The following is a 10590-nucleotide window of genomic DNA, read 5'->3' as shown; positions in this document are numbered from 1 at the left end:
AAAATCCCAGTGAGAGGGAGAAATGGAAGAGGCTGCAGCATGGCCGTCCCCCACGGGGGAGGGGGAGCCCTCACTTTCTCAATCTCTCTCTCTCTGTCTGGCATGCGTACACTCCAGCTGGCAAATTAAAACAAAAATGTTGCAGACAAGTGTGATATTAACTGAATTTTTAACTTATAGACATTTATTGTTTTTCTGCCTGGATTCTTAGAATATGTTGCCCCTGATAAAATAGCCATATAAAAGCACTAAAACTTTTCTGTTTCTTTAAATTGGACTTTCAGTCATCCATTTTATTGTAAAAATTAAAGTATTTACATAGTCTAGGAATACTTTTAATTATTTATCATTTTAAATTTTTATCTGATATAGTTATCACCTTCAAAATTAGAATTTTATATAAATATCCAAAAGCAAATAAACATTATATAGTCTCATTATTTTTCACTCTTTTTATGGTCCCAAGTACTCTGAGAATTTTTGGGTGCTTATATCCTCTATTTTAATCTGTGTACTGATTTCTTATTTCATATAAATGGAAGTCAATACAGTCATTTTTTTTTTTTTAGTTTTTACAAGTTGAAACTAATGGTAATTTTTAAAATGTTTTTTAAGATCTTAAAACTAAACATTGACAGAATTCAAGCAACACACTAAACACCTTTCAAAATGTCAAAAGATGCAGACAGCAAAAGAAACACTGTTTAAATTAGAAATGACCTAAATTTAAAAAAAAAAAAAAACAGACATGAAAGAAACATGAAAATCAGAATCCAAACTCCAAGTTATCGCCTGCTGCAGGTTTTACGTAATGTGAAAATCATCTTTCTCGTCTCTCCTGGCATTAGGTTGTTCCGCTTGGCGACCACCTGCTGAGGTTTGACACACTATTGCTTTGTTCCCCAACACAGAAGGAAACGTGGACTCAAGTGTTTCCTATTAGCTGAGGAATTATTTTATAGGACATCTTCGTTTTGATTTCATAGGCAGGTCCCAATCACTTGCATTGCATGCTGTTTCCAGGACGGTGCTCTGCCCCCTCTGCCAGTCCGCAGGAAGCCCGAGGACATGCGCACAGACTCCACGCTGCAGGAGCTGCACAGCTTTATTGGAATACATTGTGTCCAGAGGAGGCGTGTTTAGACGGTGTGACAGGTACAGCTGTCATGGTGGCAGTGCGAGGAATCAGCAGCCTCCTGGAGGCAAGGAGACCAGGTCACATCTTCCACTTCCGTAGCATGGCGAGGCCCGCTGAGGCCTGGCCACCCTTCCGTAGTCAGCCACAGACACGTCTCGATTTCCTCCGGTCTCGTTGTCACCTGCAGGAAGTGATCGGTCGCGCTGTTGTGCCAGACCGGCCTGCGGAACTCACTGCCCTTCCCAGTGGAGCAGCCCCGCTCAAGGTTGGCAGGACTGCATCCATCTTGAATTTAAGAAGGGCATCTCCTGAGAAAATGAGAGCCATCTGACCAAATGCTGAGTCACAGGGAGGTCTGTGCCATCTTGAATTTAAGAAGGTGTCTCCTGAGAAAATGAGAGCCATCTGACCAAGTGCTGAGTCACAGGGAGGTCTGTCCGAGGAATGGGGTGGGAAACCGGAGTGGGTGTGTGTAGTAATCGGGGTAATCACTCAGGAGAAGGTGATGGCTCCGAGGGACCACGGCAAGGAAGGGTTTGCTCGTGTCTTGTACCTACAAATACCGACAACAGGTTGAGCTTTCTGAGACGCTTTGGTGGTGCTTGCTGCCTGTCTCCCTGTAACCAGTTACAGAGACAAATGCCCTCCTGGAAATGCTCTGTCCCGGGTCAGATGAAGGAACCGGGTTCCCCGGGCGCAGTCGTTCTGCCAGCCTGGCACACGCGAAGCCTGACCTTCCAGTCCCCGTTTTGCTCTAACGTCAGAGTCGGCCTTTCTCTTCAGTTTCTGCAAGGACGAGAGCTCAGGGCCCGGGGCCTGGCTAGGTGCCTCCGTCTGAAGGAGCGTGTCCTCATACAGACTGGATTTGCCCCCTTCCCCGGCCGGGTCTCTGGGTCGGCAGCTGCTCTCTGCAGTCCTCTTCGCTCATGTGCAAGAAGACACCGTCCACCCTCGCCTCCGGAGATGACGACTCCCCAAATTCACATCCTACTCTTCTCCCGCCTCTGGGTTAGCCCGACACACGGGCATGCTGCGATATGAATAGTTTTCCTCTCAAAAGGAAAACCAGCGAGCTCTCTCCTGATTCCAACCCCACAGCCCCAGCCCCCGCCTTTTCTTCCCGCTTCCCGTCAAAGCAGTCTTGAAAAGACTGTCTGTATTTACTGCCCCCAAGCTTCACCTTTAACCCACCCACTGGAGACCTTCTCGCACCTCTGCTCTGCAGTAAAGTTGTTTTGTCAAGGTCGCTAAGGTCATTTGTCTCACCGAATCCAGCCATCGGTTCGCTCTGGTCTTCTCCCTGAGTTTTCACACGGCATCTGCTGTGCGACTGCTCTTAGAGTGTCCTTGAAACACTCTCTGAGGGTCAGCCTAGTGGTTAAGGGGACTGGATCTCCCACGGCCAACCACACTGTTCCAATCGTAGCGCTGGCAGCTTGAAAAAGATGCTAAGGGCATGCGCGTGTGCCCTGACGGCAGACAGGGTGAAGGGCTGGAAGGACAGAAATGAGCCTGAGCCGGGTCCCTGTGCGACTTCACAGCGGGAGGTGCCCACCTCTGTGCTCTGTGGACACACTTTTCAAGGAACTTCAGCCCTCAGGCCTTTGTCTTCCTGGACCAGCTTTGGGGAGACTGGAACTCGGGAGCCTGATCTGGGCCGTGACTTCTGCAGGTGGTACCCTTATGCATGTTCCCTGACTCTCCTCTGGGAAGGTTTTCTGAACTTAACTTTCCACACCTCATTGCCTTCGAAACTTAACCTGTACTGTTTCCCATTCTTGGACCGTCTGGTAGTCCGAGATAATGACTCCATGAGTAACATTTACCGAAAGCTCTGTCCTGTTAAGTCTTCTGCGGTGTTTTACATCGCTGAAAGTGTTTTATCTCGACAGTAATCCTACAAGATAGTGCTCATTACTGTCCCCATTGTACAAGGTAGAAAACCAAAGCCCAAGGCAATGCGCTTAGCAGAAGTCAGGGAGACTTTGACCCTGGTCTGACTTGCCGCAATGCATAATACTCTCTAACCATAGCTTACTCTTCAGATTTCCAGTAGCTAACTCAAGCTAAGTATCAGTAACAGATATTTTAAAATATAATTCTGTTCTCTCAAGCTCATAAGAGAAATATCCAAGGCCAACCAAGCAAGACAGAAGCCAACCCATCAGCTACCACCGACACCAACATGAGTACTTAATCCAGTAGGAGAAGGCAAAATCCGGAACTGACCTATGGGTGAGTCCAGCATTCATGCCCAAACAGAGAGGGTCATCTCACTCTGTCTCCCAGAGTGGGGACAGGATCAGGAGGAGATCCTTCAATACTTCTGAACCAAGGGGTGGGCAGGATCAGTTCTGAGTAGGTGGCACCCTGGGCTCCCGAGTGAGGCCGACGGCAGCCATGACTGAGGGAGCCCACTCACTGATCAGCATGCTAAGTTTCAAAGTTCTGTAAAGCCTGAGTAGAATGAATGCGAAGAGGGCCGCACACACACACGTAGCAATGAAATGGCTAAAATAGTCGCTAGCTTGTATGCAAGGGGAAGAGAGAGCAAGCATTTGGGAGAAGCAGATGTGCACCAGGTTAGACGCCCAAGAATCTAAGACACTGAGTTATCGGATACAGGGTCTACAGTGTGTCCAATGTTTAAAGAAATTACGTGAAAAATAAAATAATAATCAAGTAAAATAAAGGAACTGAGGGTTGATAAAAATCAATAGAACCTTCAAATGTGTACTGCATTGTTATCTATATTAATCTCTATTAATTTGTGCATGATAAATATGACTTGGTTTTGGAGACCCGTGCTGTGCATGTTTGTACACGCACGGGCTGTTGATAACAGAGCACGCGCACAGAAAGCGCGCAGTGTGGTGAAAGCAGTCGTGGCTTTGCACCCTCGTCCAGTGCTGCCTGGCCTGGAGCTTTCTACTCCAGGAGTGGGGCTCAATAGGGGAAGGAAGAGGTGTGTTCTTGGCCAGGACGCCCTGGAGTAGGGTTTCTGTAGCACAGGTCTGGAGCAGAGGACAGCAGCCTGCTCCTTCCAGGTGAATCTGCAGCCCCAGGCTGCACCTGAAGGGGAGGGGAGCCTGTCGGCCTGGCCTTCCCAGTGCAGGGTGCCCAAGGCACCGCTTCTGTAACACTGAGACCCGGGGGCAGGGGAAGGGCACAGGTGCAGCCCAAATACCAGGGACTCTCATTGCTCTTACAATCCTTGGGAGATTTCCCTAAATGAGTGTTTCTCCATTTGCTGCACCTGCAGAGTGTAGGGCACTGTACACTCACGTCTTTGTGGGAGACAACAGGAAACTTGGAGAAGGAGGAGGAGGCTGGCACTCCATGACACACACCCAGCAGCAGAACAGCCGTAATTTCATGGACACAGCCAGGAAGCTCGCTCATGGAATCACATCCACACCAGTCAGGAGGCCGAGCGCCTCCTCTAGGCTGCATCCACCAGGGAGTAATCCGAGCAGGCACATTCAAAACCATTCCCAAGCAGCACATAGACCCTCGACACAGGGCAGAAGCTTCACATGGGTCTTAAACACAGCTTCTGACCCACCTGACTAACAGGACGCCAGGCTAGACAGGCATAGCAAGTTTACCCCTGGAACTCTATGAAGCCCTGTGGTGCTTCGCGCTGAGTCCCCCAGGAGCAATCAGAGAGAAATCTCCAAGGTACGGCTCCTCGTGTCAATGTGGGGCGAGAAAATGTAACGCTCTCAAGTCTGGAAGCAGCCTGGAGGCCACACGCACACCCAGTAAGCACAGCTAAGGGTCTTGTTAGGTAGGAGACCGAGGCAGAACTTTGGTGAATAAAAGCTTATCCATCCCAGCAGCCACCTCTACTTACAAAGCAAAAGTCTAACTTGAAAGACTAAACCAGGCTAATAAAAAACTGAACAAGGACATCAGAGGTTGTGCAACTCGGGGGAAATACACTTTCTAAAATTAGTTCAGCCAAGCCACTAAACAACAGAAACTTACTACGCAAATTACAACAAAAACAACCACTCCTGAGGGAGAGAGCGAGCAGTTTACAAGGTCACTACAAAACACTGTGTAAAATGGCCTTTGTCAACTGAAAACGCACATATACATGCAAATTAAGAAAACAGTGTGACCCAGACATAGAAGAAAAGCAGCAATAGAAAACTAAGAAATGTCTGAGAGGGACCAGCAGTTAGCGTAATGGCTATGTCGCTGGACTCCCATGTAGTCAACCAAGGTTCGAGTCCTGGACCCGGCGGCTTAAACTCATGCCGGGCGCATGTGCATGCGTGCCCAAGATCCCAAGAGGAGAATGGAGGAGAAGGGTTTGCGGCATGGTCATCCCCCCCTGAGGGAAAAGGCATTGGGACCAGCAGATGATATAATGATTACATTACTGATCTCCCATATAGTCAACTCCTGTTCACGTCCCAGACCTGGTAGCTTAAAACACACACTGGATGTGTGTGCATGCATGCCCAAGATTCTGAGAGGAGGATGGAGGAGAAGGGATTGTGGTGTGGCCATCCCCCCAATTTCTTGCTTTCTGTCTTTCTATCTCTCTCTGTCTTTCTGGATGAGCGCACACGTCCTATAGCAAAAACTCTCAAAAAAATTATATATATGTATAGACTATCTATATAAAGATCAATTCAGAAATAAAGAGAAATAACTAATAAAAAGTACAAATTAATAGACAGCAATAAACACTTGAAAAGATTTTTAATATCATTAGCCATTACAGAAATGCAGTTGAAAATTTCAGTAAGATACCACTTTACACATAGCAAGATGGCTATCGTTTAAAAACAAACAAACAGGAACAGAAGGTTAGGTGACACTTGTTGACAAAGTTGGGAGAAATGGAATCTTCATGCTCCGATGGGGGAGAGAATGGCACAGTCTTTTCGAAAGAGAGTTTGAAACGTTTCCTGGAAATATTAAACAGAGGGCTACCATGTGCCACACCAAGTTCACTCCAAAACATCTGTCCAAATAAATGAAAATGTACATCCACCCAAAGATTCGTACGTCCATAGAAACATGATGCAGAAGAGTCGAAGAGTAGAAACAGCCCCGATGGTCATCAGCCAGCACTAGAAGTCAGATGTGGTATGTCGTGTAATGAACTTATTCTGACACAAAGTGGACAGAGTATCGATGCAGCCTGTGGCAGGGGCCTTGAAGACATCATGCTGAGTACAAGAAGCAGACACAGAAGACCACAGACTGACCCTGTTTGTGTGAACTGTCTAGACCAGGAAACTCCGCGGCACAGTCGGGACTGGTCTCCTAAGGTGGAGGAAGATATTGGGGGAGCAGGGACCAAATGACGGCTCGTGGGTAAGTGGTTACTTTCAAAGGAAGCCAACATGTTTTAAAAATCAGAGTGTGGTCATGGCTGCGTAACTCTGTGGTAAACTATAAAACATTAAGTTGTAGACTTTAGATGACTCATTTAAATTACATCTCAATAAAGTTATAAAAAGGAAGAAAAAAAAAGGAAAGCCAAACTGAGTGAGGATAAGGCTACTATTTAGATAAGCTGTTGACACACTACATATGCAGGTTTTAATGCTACAGTAAACACAGATACATAAAGTGTACAATCTCTCAGCCAGGGGACAGAATGAGTAAGGAGCAAGTACGTGATTAATGAAAAGAGGGCAAAAATGAGAAGGAAGAGACATATAAAGCTGGGACCCACAGCAACATAGATATAAAGAAGCTCATCAACGAGTAATAACGTACACACCTCGAGTAAAAGACAGAGCTACCACTTTCGGTCTGCAAAAGCCCAGCTGTGTTGCACATGATGTGCCTCTCACGCATGAGAATACAATGTTAAGAGTAAAAATAAAGCACAAATATTCTTGGTATACTTCAATCACAGTAGAGATGGTGTGAGGCTATTGCTACCATAATAAATAAATGTCTTTACAGCAAAATAACTTTGCCGAGGATAAAAAGATCAGCTCATGAAGAGAGTAACTAATAAAAAGCACCAATTAATAAAATAGAGAGCAAGTGGGTAGGTAGAAAAGATTTTTAAAACCCTGAAAGTTAACTATGTGAAACAACTTTCAATCTTTAACCATCGCCGTGGTGACACTGAGCAAGACAAATAGCAGGTACAGGAAATCATTAGAAATGAGAGTAGCAGAGCGTACGGACACTGAAAACGTAAAGGAATGTTATTGTGAACAGCCTTGCGATAATACATCTAAGCATTTAAATGCATAGAGTCCTAGAAAAATACAACTAACAGTGTGAAACTAATCCAAGAAAAATGAACTATCTTGTCTTTATTTCTACTTACATAATTAATTTGTACATAACTTCATACCTTCCCACCAAAACACTCACATGCTTAGCTGATTTTGAAAGTGAATTCTCCCAAATAATCAAGAAACAAACTTTACTGCATGCAAACTTCACAATTATAAAGAGTGATTATTTCCAATCTCTTTTTATCAGTCTAGCAAAATGTTAACAATAAAATCTGACAAGGAGGCCAGCAGGTTAAGGCACTGCTCCCACATGACTGATCATAGTTCAAGTCCTGGACAGGATGGCTTGAAAATCACACCAGGCACATGTACATGCATGCCCAAAATCCTGAGAGAAGAATGGAGGAGAAGGTATTGTGGCATGGCCATCCCCCCAGGTTATGATTTCTTGCTTTCCCTTTCCCTGTCCTTCTCTCTCTGACTAATGAGTATAAGCACCCTATGGGGAAAAAAAATAAATAACTAGCAAAGACAGTAGAAAAGGAAAAACTTTGGATGTAAAGACCAACATCACAGAAGACAGATTAAGAGAAGTTAGTGGGAGGCTAGGACCGTAGACTCTTGTACACGTTCACCGCGGATTGCAAGCCAGTCCCCCAAATCCTGCTTTTGTGAGTGACTGAGCCATGACCCTGCCAGACCATAAGACCTGGTGCCCATGCTCACCAGGGACTGTGTCTTCCCAGGGCCTCAGGCCCACTCACAATCACCAAGTCCCTGCCACTGTGGTACTGCGCTCCTTCTCGGCCGGGCTGTGGGTCCCCACCAGGGTCCACGGCCTGTCTCCCTCAGCCCCTGACAATGCAGAACACCATGGCATGACCCTGCTGAGATGCAGGGCCTCTCATGCATGCTCTGGGGACCAAAGCTCTAGCCACTCCAGGGAACCACCCGGACTGCCTGGTGACCCCGCCCTCAGGAAAACTGTGCTGCTTCCAGTACAAACACTTGCGGATTGGACCCTAAAGCACTCACGGATACTGCTAAAGTTGATAGCAGCTGAAGAAATCACACAGTGACATTGCACCACCCTAACCCAAAACCAAAGCTTTCTGCTTAACTGACACTACAGAACATATTTTTGTGGAAAAGCCTTTTCCTAAGAAAGCTACTCCACGAAATAAGAGGAGGTGACTGGTTCACCAGATGTGCAGTTATCCATGTAAGGACACACAAGGAAGACAGGGTCCCCGAAAGAGCACATCAATCCTCTAGTAACAGCCCCAAGTAGAAGGGAATCTTAAAAATGTCTGAAAAGAAATTTAAAATAACCCTAAGGAAACTCAGTGAGATACAAGAGAATACCAATAGACAATCCAGTCAAATCAGGATAAATACTCAGGACCTGAATGAGAAATTCCACAGAGATAGAAATCATTTTTAAAAATAACAAAATATTAGAGTCAAAGAGCTCAATGAACTAAAAATATATAATTAAGAACTTCAGCAACAGACTAGATTAAACAGAAGAAAAGAATCTCAGAACTTGATATCTTTTGAAACCATCTAGTAAGGGGTAAAAAAAGACAAGAAAAAAAAATCACAAGGCTGAGGAAAGGTTATCAGACTTAGAACACAATTATGTAAACAGATAGTCACGTCGTGGGACTTGCAGAAGGAGAAGAGACAAAGATGGGAACGGAAAACTGCTTAGTAAAATATTTGCTGACAACTTACCGAGTTCTAAGAAATATAGACATCCGAATATAAGAAGGCCTAAGATCTCCAAAGGGGTCCTCATGAAGGCTACAATCATTAAACTGTCTAAAGTAGACGACACGGGGAGAATTTAAACAGAGCAGTTAACATTTAAGAAAATTTCCATTAACGAACAGAGAATTTCAGCACAGACTCTTCACACCAGGAGAGAGTAAGATGATATATTCAAAGTTCCAAAATGAAGAAAAAGAAAAGGCTACTATCCAAGAATACTATACCCAGCAAACCTGTCCTTCAGAATTAAAGAAGTAATGTACTTCTCAGACAAATAAAAGTTCAGTGCCACTAAACAAGCCTTACAAGAAGCACTTAAGGGAATCCTATACCTGAAAGAACAAGAATGATAACAATCATCATGAAAATACACAAAACTATTTTTATAAAGTATAAAAAAAGATTTATCTCACTGGTACACAGGTAGAGAAATAAGTAAGAAAAAAGATTAAAAGTTTACTATTATAAAAGCCTCACCAAACCACAAAGATAAAGAATTAGAAAGAAAGGAAGAGGGAAAAGATAAATAAAACAACCCCCAAACATGTTAAGAATAAGTCCCTACCTTTTGGTGATAACCCTCAATATAAATGGATTGAACTCCCAAAAGATACAGAACTCCTGAATGGGTAAAAAACAAGACCCAACTGTATACTGCCTACAAGAAACTCACTTTAACTGAAAATACACAAACAGACTGAGTGAAGGGATAGGAGATGTTTGATGCACCTGGAGACCAAACATGAGCAGGAGTCACTATATTTTTATCCAATTAAGCAGACTTCAAGTCAACAACTGTAAGAAACAAGGTAATTATACAATGACGAAGTGATCCATTCAATAAAAGGATGTAACAATTGTAAGTGTAAATGCACCTAACTCCAAAGCATCCAAATGTATAAAGCAAATGTCGACAACTCTAAAGGGAGAAATGTATTTTAGTTCAATATTAGTTGGAGACCTCAACACCCACTAGACAGAAATTCAGTAAATAATATCAGAATTAACAGCACCCTAAGCCAGATGGACCTTATGGGCATCTATGGAACATTTTGTCCAACAGCTATGGGATGCATATTCTTCCCGTAAGCACATGGAACAGTTTTTAAGATAGGCCAGATGCTAAGACACAAAACTAATCTCAACAAATTTTTACATTTAAAAATCATAGTTAGTATTTCTTTTGACCACAATAAAAATCATACTAGAAATCAACCGTATGAGAAACTTAGCTATACAAACACATGGCAATGAAATAACTTCTCCAAAGCCCAATGGGTTAATAAAAAAAATTAAGAAATTTTTTTTAAGTTTCTTAAAACAAATGTAAATGGAAACACAATACACTCAAACCTATGGGATATATTAAAAGAGGTACCAAGAGGTAAGAGAGAGAGAGAGAGAGAGAGAGAGAGAGGTAAATATGTATATATATATATATATATAGAGAGAGAG

This window comes from Tupaia chinensis, unplaced genomic scaffold (genome assembly GCF_000334495.1).
Source record: "Tupaia chinensis unplaced genomic scaffold, TupChi_1.0 Scaffold000292_1, whole genome shotgun sequence".
Classification (NCBI taxonomy): Eukaryota; Metazoa; Chordata; class Mammalia; order Scandentia; family Tupaiidae; genus Tupaia; species Tupaia belangeri.
This window is presented reverse-complemented; position numbering follows the sequence as displayed.